At 44.6% G+C, this 21,439-nt stretch overlaps 1 protein-coding gene across 7 annotated transcripts in view; it reads right to left on the minus strand.

Moving 5' to 3' along the window:
- Positions 1 to 21,439, minus strand: part of LOC100121029 (calcium/calmodulin-dependent 3',5'-cyclic nucleotide phosphodiesterase 1) — a 151,341-nt gene that overhangs the window by 126,679 nt on the left and 3,223 nt on the right. Inside the window, exon 1 of one of the 7 annotated variants that reach the window (XM_016982148.3) lies at positions 14,034 to 14,258. The exons of the other annotated variants lie outside the window; for them this stretch is intronic. The gene's annotated coding sequence lies outside the window, so the exon portion shown is untranslated. Of the gene's footprint in view, positions 1 to 14,033; positions 14,259 to 21,439 lie in introns of those variants that run through there. 7 annotated transcript variants of the gene reach the window in all.

Here is a 21,439-nt window from a genome sequence, read left to right on the forward strand (position 1 = left end):
GACCTACCTAGGTTTGCGTGTTTTTCCGTTCTCTTTAAGCATTAGGGCAATCATCGACACGGCTTTGCCGTTGTTTTAGAATTTTCGGCTTTTTCGCCTTTGATTGTCGAATATAGGAAATCGTCTGCGGGGAAATTTTATCCACGAAACCACCAGCGGAAAATGTAGTCGTAGTCGCGAAGACGGGCCAGTATTGAAAAACGAATCGCGCAGATAACTATGAAAAAAAAGTGTAAGCCATAATGGCAACATAAAAGGACCTCTCGTCGAAGGCTGAAACAGACTAAGCCGGCAGCTGCAGTACAAAAGGAGACTAGCGGCGCGCACGCAGTAAAACATTCATGGAAAAATTCTATAATCATTATCAAAGCATGCATAAAACTCAGCATAAAGAAAATGCCATCGTCCAATCTCTCGCGCACACGTGATCCTTTGAAAACAATCCATAAAATTCCAATTTGAGAAAAGCAAGTAGCCTCTACTGATGCCAAGAGTCGAGTACAGCGCGGCAGCCAACTCTCTCTCTCTCGCTCTCTCTCTCTCTCTCTCTCTCTCTCTCTCTCTCTCTCTCTCTCTCTCTCTTTCTCTCTACCCTTACAACATAAGGCAGAGTGTCCCGAGAGTAAAAATCAAGGGGAAGGAGCAGCGACGCGTAGAATAGAGCTAAGGCGAAACGCGCGCGTAAAACTCCTTTGGGCACCGGAGGAAATGTAAACAGGCGCGGCTCTACTCCCGATAAGAGACGACGACGAGAGGCCCTGGCGTTTAGCATCGCGCGGCCGTAAACCGCGCGCGCAGTGCAGCAGCGCAGTCGAGTATAGTGTACAGTCAGGCTGCAGAGACGAATGTCCTGCGACTCGTGCCAACGAGGCGACTTTACGAGTAGACGACCGCGACGTCGCCAAGTTTGCGCGTTTATGCAAAACGAGACTGGCGCAGCAGAGAGATGAGCCTGTGTAGCTTTAAGTTCGCATTGTTATGCGCACGCAGGGACTTGCGCGGTTAACCCTACGGTGTGTGAACGCGAAATTACGATGCCGATGATTGCGCGAGCGTGTTGTTGAGCTTTACGAAGGAGGTCTGAGAGGTCTCAATTTTACTGTGGGAAGCAAGAAATAAAAGTTAAATATTGTATGGAAAGCTTGCAATCGTACCGACATGCATATGGAATCAAACGCATGCAAAGCTTGTCCTATGAGCGCGGGTTATGACCCGAGCAACCGGCCATCAGTAGAACAAGTCGCACACGGTCAGCCGGTCGCCGCCGCGTATGAATATTTGCTCCCAGTCCTATTTGCTCGACAAATGCGAGAACGCGCTGTTTGTGCCTTGTTTGTTTCGTCCCGGGGCTTTACTTGATTGAAGTTGCGAGTTAGAGCCTCTGGAGCCCAGAAATGCGGAGCCGGGGAGTTGATCAGCCCGAACACGGATTAGTCATCGCGTGCCAGCACACTGCGTCGACATTTTTCTTCAAGATATTGAAATAAATCTCCGACTACGAGCGAGAGGGCGAGAGATTGCTTTTTTGCGAACCTCTTGAAAGAAGAGTCTAACGCGGTTATACCCCAGTATATTTCCGAATTAGCAAGGAACTTTCAGAGCGAGCGCCTTATGTTAAATCGAGTTATCGAATCACAAGTGGAATTCTTAAAAGACTCTCCGTACTTCCTTGTCGAAGCCCCTGCGTAACGTTATAAAAATGCAAGAGTCTGAAAGAGGCTCACGCATTTTCTTTTACTGTCGCTGCTTTACGTCACGCATCTCATCGGAGAAAGAAACGACGAGGCCTCGAGGTATAGTCAAAACAATAAAAAGAGCACAGCCCCGTCATAGACGATCCACGGTCTAGGAAAAAACAGCGAGCCAGAGACAAAGAGAATAAGAAGAGAGAGAGAGAGACGGAGCAAAGTCGTTCCAAGAATCTGATTATTGCAGCCTAGAGTAAGATGTGCCAAGGCTCGACTGCTGCGTCTGCCAGCGAATACTTCGAAACTTCCCCCATCGCAGAGCCGCGACGACCGCTCGGAAGTGCCAACCCATTATTAAATTTTTTCACCCTCTTCTCCCCCGACTGACTTTCCCCGAGAGAGATGCTGCTGCAATTATTATAACGATCTGTGAGAGAGCGCCGCTCTGCGGAAAATTTTTACGACTCGGCGCTGGAATCTTTATAGTCCTCTGGGGAGGGAGCAAGAGACGCGCGCGGACGTGGGATTTGAATTTGAATCGCGCGATTGAGATCTCTTCATTACCGCTCGATTTTATTCGAGGAACTTTGTGGGAAAAAGAGGGTCGAGCCCCGATGCTAATAGCGTTTTCATCGTTCCAGATTTCTGCGCGCGTTGATTTATAATGTTCCCCTTTTTTACGAGCTTTTTTTTACTGGAGCTTGGGATTGAATTATTTTGATATCTCGCTAGCGGGTGGACGTTTCGTTTATCAAAAGGGTTTTAATGAACATACAGGAGGGAATTATTTGAATTTTGATTTAATATTTACTTCTGTGTTATCGATTATAAACAAAGTGTAATCGAAGCTGCGTTTCAGCGCAAATATTAATTTAGCAGTTCGATCCGATGCTTCTATTTTTTTTTCATGTAGAATATCGATATTGATACGTTATTATTCCATTTTTTCCAGAGATATTACTTTTCTCTTCGAAAATCAATTAGTCGAGAAGATTAAATTCCGATTACAACCTTTAGAAACAGCTTAGAAAACACGATTGAACCCTCGTCAAATTTTATCAAAACTCAGATTATATATGCGTCGATCAAAGAAATTTAAATTCATAAAAGGCTACATTTAGCTTCGAGAAATCCAATAGCGTTTTCCCCGATTCTATATCTGTAGACGCAGATTGCCATTTCTTGCCGCACATTAATCTCTTATTGATCGAAGCATTCAAATTTAAATTCGATCCGTCCAAATTACGGATTACCCCAATTATCGCAGCGCTCGTAGATTAAACAACAGCGATTCGGGAGTTTACGAAAGACGACAATTAATTTTCAAGCACCTCATGAATATCACAACGCATCGTCAAATTATACAAGGATTATCTTACGTATTTAAAAGCAGCCGAATGCAACAGGTATACACCACTCATTCGCGCAGCGCTATCACGAGCTCCTAGAAGAAAAAGCTCAGCTGATAAAAAAACACCCCATAGTCTCTATCTTACGGTGAGTTCAAAAAGCCTCGTCGCGCTCGCCTAGAGGGTAATTTACCGACCGTATGGCGCTCGGGACGCTGTCCGTCCCTACTGTATAATACACATCGGCTTCCACGCCGAAGACACAGTCGCGCCAGCTGCAGAGAAACTTTGGGAAACTTTAAAGAACTATCGATTTTTCGCCGGGCAATCTCGGCGATGATACGACTGGCCGCACACACATCCGAGTTTGCTTTGGGAATTATCGATGGTTGGCAGGTAAAGGATGAACTTGGGCGTGAAATATTGATGTAGTGAAAGTTATACTTTACACTGGCCGCTATACACGCGAGCGAAGGTGAGATTTACCGCCGGACGTGACTGGATTTCGTTAGAACTCGCCGAATCTCGGGCTTCGTGATTTGTAATGGAAAATCTAGATCATTGATTCGGCTTTGATGGAAATTAAAAGTTGAAAGATGATTTTCATCCCTTTAACTTTATTAGTCTTAGCTTGCTGACTTGAATAAAATATATGGAATAATTCGATCGACTGTGCCGTAGCTTAGAATTGATTAATACAATTTTTTCAAATGGATTACCGGTTCCGAGAAAAAGCTCGACGACTCGATTAGGCTATTGAAAGCTCCTTTGCAAAGTACCATCCTTTCATTACGAAACTTTCACTGAATTCACTGCCAAGACTTTCTAAATAACGAATCACTCGCACTCGTTCCTTTTAAATTTGCCTTACACATCCTCCATCCAGCCGTGACATCCAAAGAATTGAAACGCATGGCCAGCCCTAAGCAGAATCTACAGTTGCATGAATAATTCCAGAGGAAGGAGAAGAGAAAGATTAACGTATAGTTGGGGCGGGCGACGATCGTTGAAGAAAATCCCCGAAAGATCCGCACGGGGCAAAACGGACATTATGAAGATACGCGCGTCGCGAGAAAACTCGGGAAATCCACTTTGCCGGGCCTGAGCACGCAAAGCTTTGACGAGGAAATACAAATCTCAGCGTGGTAAAGCAGATTTACCGAGATTCCATATAAACTTATACGCGCGTCCGAGGAAAAACGACTTTTATCCCGGAAATGATATATCGCCGGGCATTATGCCTGATGGACTACGAAAAACACAGGAGAAGGCCTCTCTCATATGTCCGTGTAAGCTGGAAGGATGGATTCTTGAGAGACTGGGTCTTTAAATATCGTTTGTATCTCGGAGTGCCTTGGGGGTATTATACGCTGATTCTTCGAGATTGTTCAACGTGAATAATTTGTATACAAACGCGTCCTCCGCGTGATGAATGGAAAATAATCGTGTGACACATTCTTGCATTTAGTTAGCAGCAACCGTTTGACCTCGCGAAACAATAGGGTTGATTAAAACAAACATCATCACCTCTGACGCAGCGAAATCAAGAACCATTAATCCTTTCGGTCTCCGTGCATCCCCGAAAAAAGTCCGCAGCATAAATCCACACTCTAAAAAGCTATTAATAACCCCATTCATGTTCTACACTGTAAGCGAGCATCCCTATATTCGTAAATCATGACACACCACGCGAAGTGCAGGGGAAAAAAGGGTTAAACAAATTCATTCGAAACGACGAAATTAATGATCGGCTATCGCGGTTGAGCATAATCGGAGCGGACAGCAGCACGGATAGAAAAGACACTATTGCGGCTGTGGCTGTTTTATTAAAGCAGCGCGCGTGTCCCTCGGACCATTAGTCATTTCTTTAATTTTGCATTTCAGCGCAATTAATGCTACGGGAGGGGGTCGAACCGGCTGTCAGCCGAAGATTAAGGACCGCATCGCTCTCTCTCTCTCTCTCTCTCTCTCTCTCTCTCTCTCTCTCTCTCTCTCTCTCTCTCTCTCTCGCTCTATCTTTCGCAATACTGCACCGATAACGCCGCTGCGAAATTAATTATTTTTCACTTCCGGATGGCCGACTGCTTCGCATCGGGTGAAGTCGCTGTCTATGCCACAGTAGCACACAAACACACACGTGCCCACTCTCACGTGTACACTCGAGAGCACAAAAGTGCAGGTATGTATACAAGAGCGAGCCGTGAATAGTTATCGATCCCACACCTTCGCCGAGGCGTATAAATACATCAGGTAACGGTAATAATAGAAGGTTGAGGTCGCTCTCTCTCTCTCTCTCTCTCTCTCTCTCTCTCTCTCTCTCTCTCTCTCTCTCTCTCGCGAGCGCGCACAGAGAGAGACCTAGTAGCCCTTTTGCTCTTCATCTATCTGCATCCCTTATTAATAGCCTGGCGGTCCACATTCCGTTTGTTTTGCTCTCGAAGAATCGGTACACGCGGATGTTTTGGCATTCGCGTACGCAGCGGCTTTTATGCAGCGGAAGTGATAAAGGACGCGCCGTGGGCTATTACTGGACAATACGAGAACTGCCGGCAAATGCTTTCGCTGCGTTTTGCTGCTGGAGATGTGATTTACGTGGCTTGATGGCCGAAACAATGCCCGAGCCTGTGTCATTGTCCATTGTTGAGCCGTGCGTGTTGTGTATAGTAGTCGTTTTGCGGGGGAAAAATATCAGCGGTTTAAGGGACGTTATATCTGTCATTTCATTTTTCTGCTGGCGCTCAGTGCCGTGCTTGAACGAGTGTATTTTAGGAGACTCCGTGTCCCAGTTCTTGCTGCGGAAATAAGAGCGGACGGAAATTCGCGAGGTACTGGGATTTGTCGTGCTTTTCAATTTTAATTGCGCTTATTATGCCCACGGGTAATACGCGGAACCCGTTGTCGTAGCGCCAAGTCTCAGGAGCCGGAAAGCAAAGCGGTTTTGGTCTGGCCCTTCCCCCACTACCTGAACTTTTAAGTAGTTTCTGGCTGGGAACGCTAGGTGGCGCGTGGGCACTTTTCGATTTACTCCCAACCGACATCCACGCGCAGAAAGTATAAATAGCGCTGTGACACCTATACCAATACAGCCTCGTTGACTCCTGCGTGTACTTCGGCCGATCACGCTATAACTGCCTGAATCTACTGCTGCTACTTTTAGCTTAATCTTTTATAACATTAAACAGAGTTTGCAAAGGTCATTAATACTCACGAAATTTCAGCAGATTCTATCAGGGATTGATTAAAAATAAAGCGACATTCGGTTTCCGTGCGAATAAAGCACGAAAATAATTTCCACGTTCACATTGATATACATTCCATTGTTTTATTCGAGAGATGCTCCAAAATGTTTGACCCCATTAGCTCGAAATTAAACCGCTGCCAGAGTTTTAAATTTCGTACATAAACGCATACCGTTATTTCGCGTTAATATTTATGAGTTTATCTCGTATTACGTACTTCGAGGCAGAGCGTGATGAATTTACGAACTGTCAATAAAACTTCTAAAACTGCGTTTTCCCCTCATTTTGCGCATTCGAATTTATAATTTTAATCACCGCTCTGCATGAACGCTGAATAAAGTTGTAAAAATATCCGCGTCATACCTCGTTACAGGAATTTTTCTCAAAATCAAAGCGATCCCCTGAAAAGCCTTTGAAAATAGGGGGCGCTCCTCGAAAACTTATTAATTACGACATTCGCTCTGCGAACTTTGACGTGAGTCGGAGCGATTATACTCGCGAGCCATCAAGTCGGCCAGTTCAATAAAGCAACGAAGCATCGAACGTATCTACGCTCCCCGCATAAATAACGTGAAAAGAAACTACTTTATCGCGCGGATTCCGGAGTCTTTCTTTGCCTCTGGTCCCACTCGATGGCACGTACTTCATCGGCACTAATGAAAAGCCTTCCCGTATCATGAATCGCGCTCTCCTCGCCCGGAGAAACGCGGCCAAAAGGGAAGAAACCGTATAGTACCCTGCGCACTATCTCTTCCTTCTCTCCGGCCGTGTACACGCCTCTCTACGTATACACACATGGAGTCGGTGCGAAAAGCGAAAGCATCGGGCCAAAAAAAGCAACAGGAAAGAAAGGAAAATACGCGCGGCGCTGCGGTGCGTAGGCAAAATTACGCACTGCGTTGAATTCCGCACCGGGAAAGTTATGTTTCGTATACCTTGCGCTACCCGAATTTCGACGAGTAAAATTCTTTGAATTTCGGCCAAGCTATAGGGTTATTGGAATATTTTTGTATGGAACGTAGTCAGGACTGGTTTTTGAATGGAAAGACGATCGACAACACCAAATTTGGCTTTTGAAAACAAGCTCGCTAAAGACATTCAAAGGCGATGCCAAAAATTGTAAAAAAAAAAATTAAGTGGTCACATTCGAACCTCCTAATACCGCGAAGCTAGCAAAAAAATAAGATAAAATCCCGCATACGTCGTCGTATAGCAAACCAGACTTTATTTTATTCACGACAGCAAAACGTGACGTCGGCGTGGTCCATTTTTCCTCCGCCGCACTCGTAAATTCATCGCATACGCACATACACACGCGCGCAGTGAATCACGTAAGGGCTCTCCTACGCGTGCGAATGGATGAAGGTTAAGTATGGCTAAAGTTCCCGACGCTGCGGCAAAAACACGCGATAATCTTTAGGCGCAGTATATCCTTCTTTTCCTCTCCGACTCTTTGCTTTCCCGCTCCTTCATCTCGGGGGTGCTTCTCATTTCTCAGCCTTCGATCTTTCTTCGCTACACACACACATGCTCGTCCCCTGGCTCGATGACACGAGGAGGGGATGACAAAAGAGCGTATATGTAAAAAAATGTCTCTTGGAAGTATATAGGGAGTCGCAGACCTTAATACGGCTATCTACGAGCCGGATTTCCACTTTGTGCGCGAGGGGAGATTCTTTTTTATGAAAATTAAGTGCCCTCGCTTTAGAGCGAGCTTTGGGCTTGTTTGAAGTAAAAGTTAAACAACGCGCGCGTAGCTTTATTCCGAAGATAAAAAAAGTGAATCTTCTTTTTATTTTGCTACTGTGTATAGAAGCTGCCTGCGCGCTTAACGATGTTTAACGAAACAAGCATTTCTTACATCTTAAATAAATAGAAAGCTTTGAAGGAGTTAAACCACCTGTACCGGCTTGGAAAATGTCTCGGTGCTCTAATTGGCAGAGGAGCGGAGAAGAAACGGAAAAAAGTATTAAGTGCTGCTAATTGATTACTTTCTAATTAATTTCAGAAAATTCAATTAGGCGCCGTTGTTGCGAAGACGACACACTCGCCCGTTTGAAATTGCATCGCAAAAAAAAAACAGCTCGGACGATTCGTCCACCTGCTCTGTTTCTCTCAAAAAAAATCCACCTTGATGCTCGGAGCAGAAGCAACGGGGAGTTCACACAGCGGTCCCGCTCATTTCCCTGTACGCGATTAGCCGCGAGAGCCAGCGAAGCAACAGAATTAAAAAGAAAATTTCCAATCGCCAACAAAAAAAAAGAAAACTAAAGTAGTGCGACCTTTCCATCGATCTCTCTCCCGGCGCTAAGCCCTTCTCTCCCATCGCCTTCGCCGTGTACGTATTAGGCGAGTTCTTCTCTCTCTCTCTCTCTCTCTCTCTCTCTCTCTCTCTCTCTCTCTCTCTCTCTCTCTCTCTCTCTCTCTCGTTAATTACACTCGCCTTTACGAGCGCGCCTAATCTGGCGCGGAACAATGGCCAGCGGCGACGGAAGGCGTTGGAACTTTAAATTGAGGGAGAAAAAGGCCCGTTGTATCGGGGAAAAGTTGCGGCTGCCGGAGGAAGAAAAACTTGCTTACGCCGTGTATATAGCGGCGAACGGAAGTGTGGCGCGTTGGAGGAGGTCGAGGATGGAACGCAAAGGAGAGAGAAAAGCAAGTTCTCGAAGTAGCCGAGGTACTGCTGTGTACGACGGGGCACACGGACTTGGTTTAGAGGAGAGGCCTCTGCTTTTGCGCTATACTCCTCTGCAGCTACCGGCTCGAAGTTTCTTTTTTTTACTTGGTCCAGATCAGGGTTCGCTCGGTATCGATCGGCCTCTGTATCGCGGCTCTCCGCCTGATTCCCGATAGACTCGCTCTCTCTGTTTAAACCTTTCATCTCCGCAGTGCTCAAGATGGACTCTTGGGAACTTTCATGCCGGCGATGATATTAAATACGGTCTCATTACACCATTATCATCATCCTAATTAAAGTTATTGCTGCGATGCCGTATAAATTAGTCTAATTAAGTTCAGAGCTGGGTCTAGAGGTATTAATTGCCTGACGTTACTTGATCACCGATGCAGAACCGGCATTCTATACATCGTCGCATCCGCATATATTCATCCGCACGAGTTTTCGAGATACGTATATTTATGAAAACCATACGACTGCAGCGTTCCGCCTTTATCAATCTATATACCTGTATTGATATGCGACTGTAAAGGGCAGTGGTGGATATAAAGGGATTTCCGGGTATTCGCATCACGGGAGCGCGTAATGAAAAAGCACCTCGGCGGTAACGACTGCTCCTCATTTTACGACCTATGCTTTCTACTCAAACAAAATATCCCATAAAAATAATTCTCTCTTTTATCTGGAATATGAAGAATTTTCATCACCTATTTAACGATTAGGTATGCGCAAATAATAAAATTTTTATAAAAATACAACTTTGATAAATATAGATACTTAAAAGCAACCATTCATTCGCATGCAAATGTCTTTCATCCTTCCCATTTCTAGTACACTCGCCTAAAAGCGAGTATAAGAGTTTTAAATCGTTGTTGCACTCGGACGCAAATTACGAAAGCTACGAACGACAACCTAACTACTTTTTTATTACTTCAAAAGCAGGAAAGATTTTTACGAGTTTAAAAATATTCCGAATTATACGTATAGCCACGAGTTCTTGGAAACTTTACGCGGCGTTTAAAATTCCCTCAGTCCGAATCTTCGCGACGTATTATCATCTTGTACAACTTGTCGTGCAACATTGAATTACTTCACTAATCGTAAGCACCAAAACTACTTAATCGACATATACTCGCGCGCTGTAAAGCTAAGCGCACGACTTTTCCTTACACGGCAGGATGGAAAAATTCGATTGCGCTGCAGCTTTGAACTTTTCGCGTTAAAGCATGTCGCATTTGCGGTTGCATCGTAGTGTAACAGCATTTAATAAAAGAGGATTAAGGCTACTTTCATACTCCTTTATGGTTAATTTGAAGAGAACTTTTACACTTTTCAGCGCCTCCTCAAAGCGGATGAAGTTTGTCAATTTGATTCATCGCCTTAATTGCATTTCCTTATCTCAAGAGCCAGCACTCGAGTGTCTCTCAAGCTACTCTCTTCTTCCTTAAACTGCTCAAAAGCTTCGCACGCAGTTCGAGCAAACATCTTCTTTTTTTCGACAACGCCTCCAAAGTTACATTCATTTTCGATCTATCAACATCGCATCCAGCCCGTATATAACCGAGAAACTCAAAAGGGCTCGAAGGCTGCAAAAGTATATACACGCACGGAAGTCCGTATTTGCGAAACGGGCGGCATATACGTGACCGCGCGGCCGAGCTTTCGAGTTGCTCAGAGATCGACTGAAGTACACGCGGGCAGTAGGTAGGTATATTTGCTGAACAAGCCCTATACGCGCGTGCTGTAGAGCGCGGTACACAGCTGCGGCGCGTGTCGCCACAGAGACCAAGCCAATATAGATCTGCATACAAGCATGTCTATATATTGATTCGAAATCCGGGATATAGCCGAGAGAGAGAGAGAGAGAGAGAGAGAGAGAGAGAGAGAGAGAGAGAGAGAGAGACTAGCGGCGGCAAGAAGATAACGGGTTTTCCCTCAAAGCTGGGACTATATAACTGCTCTAATGGCCGCGTGCGGCGATCATTTGCTTGGACGTGCGCAAGAGGGAGAAATGCAGCAGTTTCCGATTGCGCTACAGCGGCTCTCGATTGATACGCTTCGCTGCAATGAAATACAGGCCTTGTGCCGACGAGGGATTCCGTAAACGTTTTCCTTTGCAGGAGGACTATAGCCTCGCATTGAACCTCGCTCTCGTCGAGCGAGTTTTAATGCTTCCGATTGGTTTCGAATACAGACTGTTTTTTTATTTCGCAGAGATAATACTGTTGTGGGAAGTGAAGTTCTGGGACTGTTTACAAGCTGTACACACATGGCACGAAACATTGTACGGCATAAGGCAAATAATTCTGAAGGGTACTCGATATCACACGCGACAAACACAGCTGGCCACACTTATCTGCCTGAATATTAAATGTTTTCCAAAGCCACACGCACGTGCGGCAAATATTCAAAAAGTTTAAAATTATTCCGCCACATATTTACCCGTATACACCAGGCTCGTCGATTGAAAAGTAATTTTTCCAGAACGCAATCAATCTCCCAGCACTCGCGTCTTTGGCTCTTCGTATTCATAAGACGAGGTCTTTGCTTTTTCATCATACCGGAATATTTTATGCATTCGACGTTATCAATGGAAATGCACGCGACGATTCTGTAAAATACGCCCAGGGCGTCCAAAAGATCGAGCCCAAGACAAGGGTTGACAAGATAGGGAAATCGAAGCGCTTTCAATCCTTGCTTCGTGTTTGCGTTATTGCATGTTTACGTCCGGCCGAATCAACTCGCTTCGAACGTAACAATTCATCCGACTAACCGTGGTTTTTTTCGTACTTTGCTTTAATTAATATTTACGTGCGAAAAACTCTGCGAATAATCGCCTGAAAGCCGGAATTTCTCTGAATTAAAAGTCTATTTACAAGCTTTCTGAAAAATTCTTCGGATTTCTCAAAGCGCAAATATTAATAAATAGCGCGCGGAACATCGATATTTCCCACAGCGAGAATCGCGGAAATATACCCCAGCGGGATTATTAATAATAAAATCAACAGCGGCTTCAAAGAACCCGGTTTCACCAAAGCGAATACAGCCCGACTCTAATTAAACGACGCTCGAAATCTTTTATTTTCGAAAAATCTATCCGGCACAGAGGAGGCAGCCGCAGAAGCAGCGCTGCAGCACTCTCGAGCTTTTTTGTAATACAATGGCTGAGAGAGAGAGAGAGAGAGAGAGAGAGAGAGAGAGAGAGAGAGAGCCAAGCGTGTAGAGAGCTGAGCATCCGTACGAAATCGGGGCGTTCCGGCCGATATATCGACGCGGCGCCGACGAGAGCCGCGTAATTGGATAGCGATCCCGCCAATTGAATGGGGTGACACAGCCGCACGAGTGGCGCACGGCGATTTCTCCAAATGCCCCAGCGCACGGCATCATCGCCATCATAATCATCGTGGCGGTGCCGTCGACGTTGTCATCGTGCCTGGATGGCTTTCAATAATCGCGCGCGTGGAGGGCATTGTGACTCGTAATCGATGAAAAAGTCAGCCCCGAACTATGTGCCTACGCCGACTCGCATGTTCGCCCTTTGACGAACATTGATTTTTCAGCCGATGAGTTTGTTAAACTTACGTTTTTGAGCTGGAGCTGAGAGAGTTCGGAGGAAGAATTTCGGGCTTACCTGGAACACGAAAAAAATACGGGTTAGCATTGAGGAATCGATATGTGAATCGCTTAAATTAATTGGACGAATAAGGTATATGTTTATACGTATGAGTGAAAAAATAGACCGCCGCGAAAGTTCGTGACTTTAATGTTGGCGATAGAGTTACGTGTACCATCCTTTCCCTTTAACGAATCCGAACAGGCTTTTAAGATACTTGACATCGTCGACGAGCACTTGACATTTCGGAGTAGCTGATTTTTAACACGGACCCGGCCAAAAGTGGACTGTGTGTTTCTTTCCCACATTTCTGTTGGCCTAACGTAACAAATGAGGGTTGAATCTCGCTACGTTTCTAATTATATACTTTCTTTTTTAGAATAGCAAGGACGTTGCAAAAAAAGGCTTTTTTGACGGCGATGCAATAGCCTTTGTAAAATTCAACACGTTGCATTGCTGAAATAATAAATTAGTAGTAGAATCGATCGTAGCAATTATATTTTTTAAAGAAAGTAAGATTCTCATTAGAGGATCTACTTACAATTTATTGATGTTGAACAAAGGTAAAAATGTGGATATTAACTCCGTTAACGAGCAACAGTCAGCTTTTAGCGGACGTGATGAAATTCATAAAGGACTTCTTTCATCGAATAAATCATACGAAATCTTAAACAAAGTGAATAAAATATAGAATCCGAAACCAGTTTTTCCAACTAGGATGTCAAAAAAGCTTTCAAATACTCTTATCCTTAGTGCTCCGCCACTAAGGTCTTGCTACTTTCCATCTGGAGCTTTATACAAAGACGCCTCTATACGCCATATATTTAGATACACAGAGAATTTGAGATAAAAATGAAACACAGTCGATCGCGAAACTTTCCAAAATCATCCTCATTCTCGCCTTGCCATTCGCGAAGCACATACATTTACATCTGAAAAGAAGCGAGGGTCGGCTCTGAACTCGCCTGAAACCAATGGTAATTCGAAATTTTCTCTGCATAACGAGTGGTAAACAAACGAGAAAACAATAGAATTGTGTGCATATTTATGAAGAAACCTTTCAAACTCCGACGCCGCTGAATAACTCAAACCCCCCTGCGCGGGTGGTATTCACAAAGAAACCACGAAAATACTTGTCTCGCCCTCATAGCGCCACGGTATACCAAGTGCGAAAAATCGGAGGAAAAAATTATCCTCCCAAGAAAAAGCAACGTGGATGCGTCGAGATGAAAGTGAGCGAGCTGTATACAGTACACAGGAAAAATCCGAATCGAGCTATGTGTATAGCTATACACACTATAGGGTCAGAAAGAGCCACGACGGAGAAGCCGCACAGCGAAATCACTCAAAGCGAAGGGAGTATATCAGACCGCTCAACCTCCGGCGCGTTCCCCCCCTAATCCAATTGTGGACGTGAGACTTGCCCCAGCCGACTACGAGCCAAGAGGTATTTCTAAGATAGATAACCTCTTTCATGAAGAATGCAGATAACCTCCGGCTGTGCGTCGTTCACTTTCGCGCACGTCCGCGAAACTTAGCCTCGTATGGACTCGACCCTCCGTCTCGTAAACTTTACGATATGCAGGCCTCTCGGCGGTTCCTTTTTTTATGTCCCAATAAAAGATGATAAAATTAACACTGATTCGAAAGCCTTTCAACGTAACCTGCTTAACTCGTCCGAAGCATAACGAAAACATAGGCGTGTTTTAGAAAAAAAAAAGAGAGCTGGAACGTGCACCGATCGAACGGTCGATTTTCAATAACAGAGTCAATCCACCAATTTTACTCCCATCATTCAACCTGTCTCTCAACGCGTTACCGGGCAATTTTTGCCCAATCGCTTCCTTTGAATTCGCGCCGGATACACGCGCACGTGCGTTTAACTGCGTCGCACCCGCACACACACAAACAACATTCCCATTAATCTCGCGGTATATTCGCGTCAAAGACGTTTCGTGCGCAGTCCCTCTCTTTCACGCTCTCGCAGGCGCGGCATCGATATTTATGACGGCCCACAGCAGCAGCAGCAGTACAAATACCTTCGACTTACGCGCTGGGGAGAAAGTGAGGGGCGATCAATGCAGCGGCAGAGTCTTTCCCCTTTCCCTTCTCCCGTGTATTCCGCGTTATCTGCTTCGTCGACCGCGTCGCTGCCGACGAAACGAAGCGAACCGGCTAATTACCTAGGCGGAGGCTTGATTGACCGTTGGAATAAGCGGACGACAAATACCTCGTCTGGGGAGAAAGTTTTTCTTCTCTCGTATATATATATATATCGGCATGAGATGGTTATGCGTTGCGTCGAACTTTTTGCCGATGTCCCTGACTTGGCTTCTTTGGTCCCCTGTTTTTCCGGCTTCTGTGCTGAAGATTAACTGCCGTTTTATCAATTATTTAGGAAATTACGCCGTTATTTTCGTTCTCGTCTATTAACGCTAGCGGCTTGCCGTGAATTATACAAGAGAACGGCGATTTATTTTCCGAGAGAGAGAGATGCGTCTTGCCTTTTTAAACCCGATGTTCGAGTTACTAGCACACACTAACATCATTGAGCATCAAATAATCAAATCGCATCGTTTGAATACATCAGCCGTAAAAGAACCGACTACGCCACTCATTAAACATCAGAACTTTCCCTTTGAAGTCGCAGCTCGACTCGTCGTTCGGGACGCGCTGACGAATAAATTGCCTGCGCAGTATACAAAGTCGGCATATTTGTGAAGACCGGTTCAGAACTTGGCACACTTTGACCGCACGTTGTTTGCGCGCGGTAAACAAATACCGACGAGAAAACTGCACCCGCATTGAGTTCTCGTCACCGCAGGGCGTCGTACACGACCTGAGGAGGATGAGAGAGAAAGTCCAAAGGTGATATGGTGACTCGCCCGAAACGACTCCACGATGTTTGATTAATCACCGCGACCGGAATAGATTTTCCATTAATAGCGATCGCTCTGGGCTTAACGCGAAGTCGTTGCATATTTATCAGCGACCGATACATAATAACTCAGAGGGTCCATCTAAAAACCGTCACCAAAGCCTTTGTTTCATGCATTTGAATACCCGAAAGGTCAGATTCGCCGGGAAGATACATCTCGAATATTAAGCACAGCGGGGACGTGTGACGCGTGTATGCCGCTTCTCAGCTAATAATTTTTCATGCATCGCTTCACCTGAGATTTTAAGTTACATCTAAACCACGAGAGCATAGCGCGTTCTTCTCCTCGAGGGCCGAGACGAATAAGAAAAAAAAGAGAGAATTAGAGCCGAGTCACGTGCGCGCGGGAACGGAATCACGTCGCGTCGTGGGAGGGCGCGGAAACGTCGAAAATTTCTGCAGCGGTATACACACAAACCCTCCTGACCCCTCTCGACGTATCGATTGACACACGTATGCGCCGAGGAGAGACGAAAATAGAGGATCGATTCGTGGGTCCAGTCTCTGGGAAGTAATTTCGCGCGATTAAAGAGCGCCGGATCGTCGCTGCTAAATTCGAAAATCCGTCACGTGTTAATTAATCGACACGTCAGCTCGTTCGCCCTTGTTTGGCCTCGGTGAATGTTGGAAAGAGAGAAAGAGAGAGGGCTGAAATCCGCGCGGATTTTCGGGAAAAAAGCGGGACGGTGCCTAGACTGTATATTATGTACCGGCCGTCGCGAGAGAAAGAAGGAGAGAAGGAGATGGAGAATGATGGCGCGCAAGGGGGGGGGGGGGATAAATTGTACCGGGATGGATGGAGATGCGAAAACGTGCGATGCGGTCGAGAGAAATAGAAATGTAGCGGTACTGTCCAGAGATACTTGAAACTGAACCGACGAGAGAATGGCTATACGTGAGGCGGATATTATGCACGAAGAAAAAAATTGTGTGTGTGTGTGTGTGTGTGTTAAAACGTCAGTTTTAGCGGATATAAATCTTAATTCTGAATTTTAATTCAATAAGCCGAGTTCACGTTGACGTTGTTGATTAAATTAAAGCATGCGAAAGCGGCGTTTAGAGCAAGAGGAAAAAGAATTTATTCGGAGAGACACGCTTCAAGATGCATTCTTAATTAACAAATAATAATGTATCGCGTCGTAAGCGCTTTATCAACGTGAAACGGGAAATGCGCTTTTAATTTATTGTAAAGCAATCGTATCACGATTTGCGCACGTGTACACACGTTGCCAGTGAGATGTCAGGTGGATAATTTTCTTCTGGGTATATGAGTTAAACTGATATTTTGTTTCATTAAAAACTGATTGAAATTCATTTACGGCGTTCTATTTAGGTTAAGTAGGAGCGCGTAGGTCCTGATAGATATCGCATATCAGTGTTTTCAACAATCCATTGAGCTCTAGTAAAAATTAGATTAGTATAAGGTCACAATTTAATTTATCCAACACTGCATCCATGTGAAACGCATTAGTTAATAAAATATTGATTTCTACTTTGAACCTCTTGAGCATCAAGTAGCTTCAAGATATTCAATAAATATGAAATACATGAAATTGCAACGCAAGAGAAAGTGTATTAATAATCTTATGGATAGCATTGATATTAGCAAATATCTGCGACTATAAATTTCATAAAAATCAGAGTAAGATCTCGAGTGAGTCTAACAAAAAAGGCAGGCGACACCGCGATAAAAGACGAAGACTGAGGACAGAAAACACACACGAGTAGCAGACTGCCTGACAGTGACAAAGAGACGCGGATAAAAAGAGGGACGAGGTATATACGCGAGAGGCGAAGAAGGTGCAGACTGTTTCAGCGCGTCCAACGGACCAGGGTCGAATCGATGCCCGAGCTTTTGTAATCCGAAGCTGCTGACAGAATCGGGCCGAAATTGCTGTAAGTCGAGACGACGCTGCAAAACGACCAAGACTGCGAGCCTCGGATGAGCATTTTGCGCTCGACTGCTGAAAAATTTCCTTTGTTGCATCGTCGCTCATTTACCCCCTCAACGCAACTTTGGCACTTCACGCGCAATTAATGTCAGAGTTTCCACAGCAACCGCAACCTCACTTGGTGAAATCTGATGTGGTTCGATCCGTTTTTGACGTAGCAGACATTTTTAATATCTCAAGTTTTATTTATGTGATATCGCGCGTTATAAACTCTAAAATCTTCGTACCAACTTTTGAAACGCGTTACTTAGCTCTCGCAACTTTATCAGAAACGGGAAGAAAATTCAGCGAGTTTTATAAGCTTCTTTATAAAACTTTCTTAATTGGTATAATCCAATCATAGAATTATCCTATACTTCCAGACGCAACGTTGGAACGAAGAGTATGCATTGCTACTCTCTATTCAATTGAAAAGGTATATATAATTTGAGAAATCAGTAATGCAAAAATGTATTTGTGTTTCAAAAGCATAATCGCAAGTGAATACCTACGATAAAGTTTGTTAGGCTCGAAGTAGCTTAACACCTCGCAACTGCGAGATTAGCATTGTTTACAGAGTTTCATTATTTTCCATCCGGAATTCGAGTGACTTTTATACCCTGTCCCGCGTTTAATCCTATGCTTTTTTGCGCCTTATTGGATTCCCCGGATACTATTAGATTTCATTCTGGAATCTCGCTGAGAAGAATGTCGATAAATATGATCGCGGTATTGCACATATAGCACATGTGCAGGAGAAGTACGAATCATGGAGACGATAATTTTTTTGTCGATATCGTTCTATTTCGATGTAAATTCGGCCTTATTATTCAAATTTATTCATCGAAGGATCAGTTTGTTCAATCAACGAATTCGAAGAACAAGTGCAATAACAGAATCCAGCCGCAGGAATATATGAAAAAATAGAGAGAGAGAGAGAGAGAGAGAGAGAGAGACCCAACGCGTTTCGCTTAATTGAACGTCCGATATTACCATACACGCATACACTGCAATATTTGTGTATAACTCTTTTACATACACGGCTTTATGAATTCGTTCCGTAATCAAAATTAATCATGCATTCGGTTCGTCAATACTAATTTGATCACACACAAGAAACTAGTGCCGCGAGCGAAACGCGCTCGACATAACACAATTTGCGTGTACCTGATTATTACCGGTATAGGTATTCAAAAACACGTGCTTGTAACGCTAGCGATGGCTCTAGCTCAACCCCGTTATTTTCCGCACCGTCGGAATATCCAAGATTTTTTAATGGACTCGGCTTCCACTTCAACCCCTTGAGGCTGAACGTCATTTATAACTGACGCCTCCTTTGTTAGCTCCCTATCCGACGTATCTCCAGAGCGAAATCATAAATTTCGCGTAATAAATTCGTTCCACGTTGAAGTACCTGGAAGTGTTCTGGTTGCTCTTGGGCTTCAAAGGATTGGATTTGACGACAACTCGCAAATTAGCCGCGAGTACCGTTCCAAAGTAGACTTTACAACTTATTGGGGTGAGGATGAGAAGAATAAATCGACGGTATCGTGAAAGTTTGGAAGAGAAGGTAACGCCTGTCGCATCGACGTCTGTCAGAACTAAATCCAATCATCAATGAACGTTTATCGCGAAATCGATAACGGCCGATCCCGAGTGTATTTCGCACGACTCAACTCGAATCAAGAGAATTCATGTGAAATTGATTCGAAGAGTAAGGACGTATTTTCGATCGTTTCTCTGATTGCAGCGACAAAGAGGTGTATGATATTTTTTCCACGTACGTCACAGAATCAGCTAACTGTAATGAAATGAATCTTATCAAGTATTTTTGGGCTTCCGCGCTCTCGTATACGAAATCAAAGCACCCGGTCGTTTACAGAAGCCAAACTTTCAGCGAAATCAAGCAACCCCAACAGCCGGACACCAAACTCAATCATAGCACTGGATAACAACAACAGCCGCACGCGTCCGCAGTCAGCTATTTAGATTACTTCCCACCGGTTCATCTTCCGGATCAACTATTCTCGGCATCTGCCAGCAGAGAACAAATATAGAGGTACAAAAGCCCGTCGTATAAAAAAATCGCAAAAAAGCTATAGTTCGCGAGTGCACATGCATCACCGGCTCTCACGCGCGCAATTCGAAAAACGCGCCTACAGCCTCTCTTCCCGAGCATCAACGCATGGCTAACGCGAACTATGACGGAGAAAAAAAAACAGCGATCGCCTGTGCCGCGTAATCTGCGCGACATCCTACTAGTCCTCCTATCTGCGAAAAAAACGGGGCCAATTGTTCGGTTCGATAAACGGAAACAATCGACGGCCAGGTAGTTGCCTGAGCGTGTAATAATTTTCGACGCGTCTAAAAATAAAAGGTCCGAAAAGCCAGGCTCTCAGCTGGCGCGGATTTTTATATCTTCGCACTCGAGCGAGCGGAGAGGTTTTTCTGCCTTTATCGAGTTAGCGTGCGCGCGGCCGAAAAAAAAACCACGCGATGTGTGTATACCTACCACAGAGCTACGTGCGCGGTTAAGCGGACGAGAAAGAAAAACATTTTAGCGCTACTCGTCTCGTCGCGAGACTTACTTTATGGCCCGATAAAAAAGCATAAGCGTCTAACCCCGCGCGCGAATGCCTTAAGCCTGATCTCGTCATTAAAAGCGTATACCGCCCGAGGGTGTGTGGAGAAAGAGAGAGAGGCTATTTGCAGTGGCGATGGTGAGCCGTTTTGATTATTCGAATTAGGTATTATAATTTATACGCGACAAGCTCGACTTCTGCCATTTTTACGAGATGCTTTTACGATTGCGTGCAGCCTTTTTATGGACTTATATTGCTTGATGAAGAAAACTTTTTACGAGTGTGCTTCGCGCCGATATTTTTACGCGCGAAATGTACAAGAGTTTAATGCCGCGATGGTCGTCTGAATTACTTAAATCCGTCGGATCGCCGACCGAGGCACTTTGTATAACGTGTACGAATTTTTTTCAAAAACGTTCTTTTTACGCCGTAATAACTGCGTATCCACGCGTAGAATTTTAATGTGTTTTAGAACCCGCAGCGATATCTCGTTTCGTCGAACGCTTTAAAAGTTTCATACTTTCAAATGCATGCGCGTCAACTTTAATTTCAGTTTGGTCTGATTCGCGCTAAAACGTTTTAAAAAGCGCCACAACGAACGCGGTTCATTCCCGGTATAACGAGTCTTCCTGAAGTAGACTTCCTTTTTTCAGGCTATAATTTTTCTCTTATTATGCTCGCGCAGCTTATTAATTTCTAATTGCGAGGAAACTTCCATTCTAGAAGACTTTCGACCAGCGCTCCCTGGCCTTAATGATACTTCAAATGGCCGGTATTATTTATTATTTCAAAAAGGCAAGTTATTTAAATTTGCAATCTACTGCGTCAGCGCTATATTCGCAAAAAAGCTTTGTGCCTCCAAACTAATTTCGAAATAAATGCGACTCATTAGGACGGCTATATGAAACATTCAGCGAAATTTCAAATAAAGCGCGCCCTTTTTGCAAGAGCAATTTTTCTTTTTCTAAAAAAATCGCGCCTCGCAAACCTCTCCATACAACGCTGCATCGAATCCTCTTTAAATTCCCACCAGCAGGTCGATACTATCTGCATAAGTATAAAAATCGTCCATCATACCGATGGCCGAAGAGTCGCAGGCGGCAAATTTTGTAATGTCTTTTTCATTATCATTCGGAATTACAAGAGCCGCATGTGCGCGCGAGCAAGCGTATCAATCACCGTGTAATTGTGCGAAGGGAAAACATGTATACCGGCGTCAAATTCGCCGCCTTTTATTCGGCGCGTCAGCACTCGACATGATCGAGTAGTGCTCGTCAGCGCAGCGGATTCCAAGAGTAAAACGGGGACATCGATTCCCTCTACTTTCGCTAAGCATTTCCCGATTTTCCGGCATTGTCCCTGCAGAGCCCGTCCGAGTTTTCCTTCGGTTGCATCAACATAAAAACGCCTCCGGGAATTCTC

The sequence above is a fragment of the Nasonia vitripennis genome, chromosome 2, assembly GCF_009193385.2.
Source record: "Nasonia vitripennis strain AsymCx chromosome 2, Nvit_psr_1.1, whole genome shotgun sequence".
NCBI lineage: Eukaryota > Metazoa > Arthropoda > Insecta > Hymenoptera > Pteromalidae > Nasonia > Nasonia vitripennis.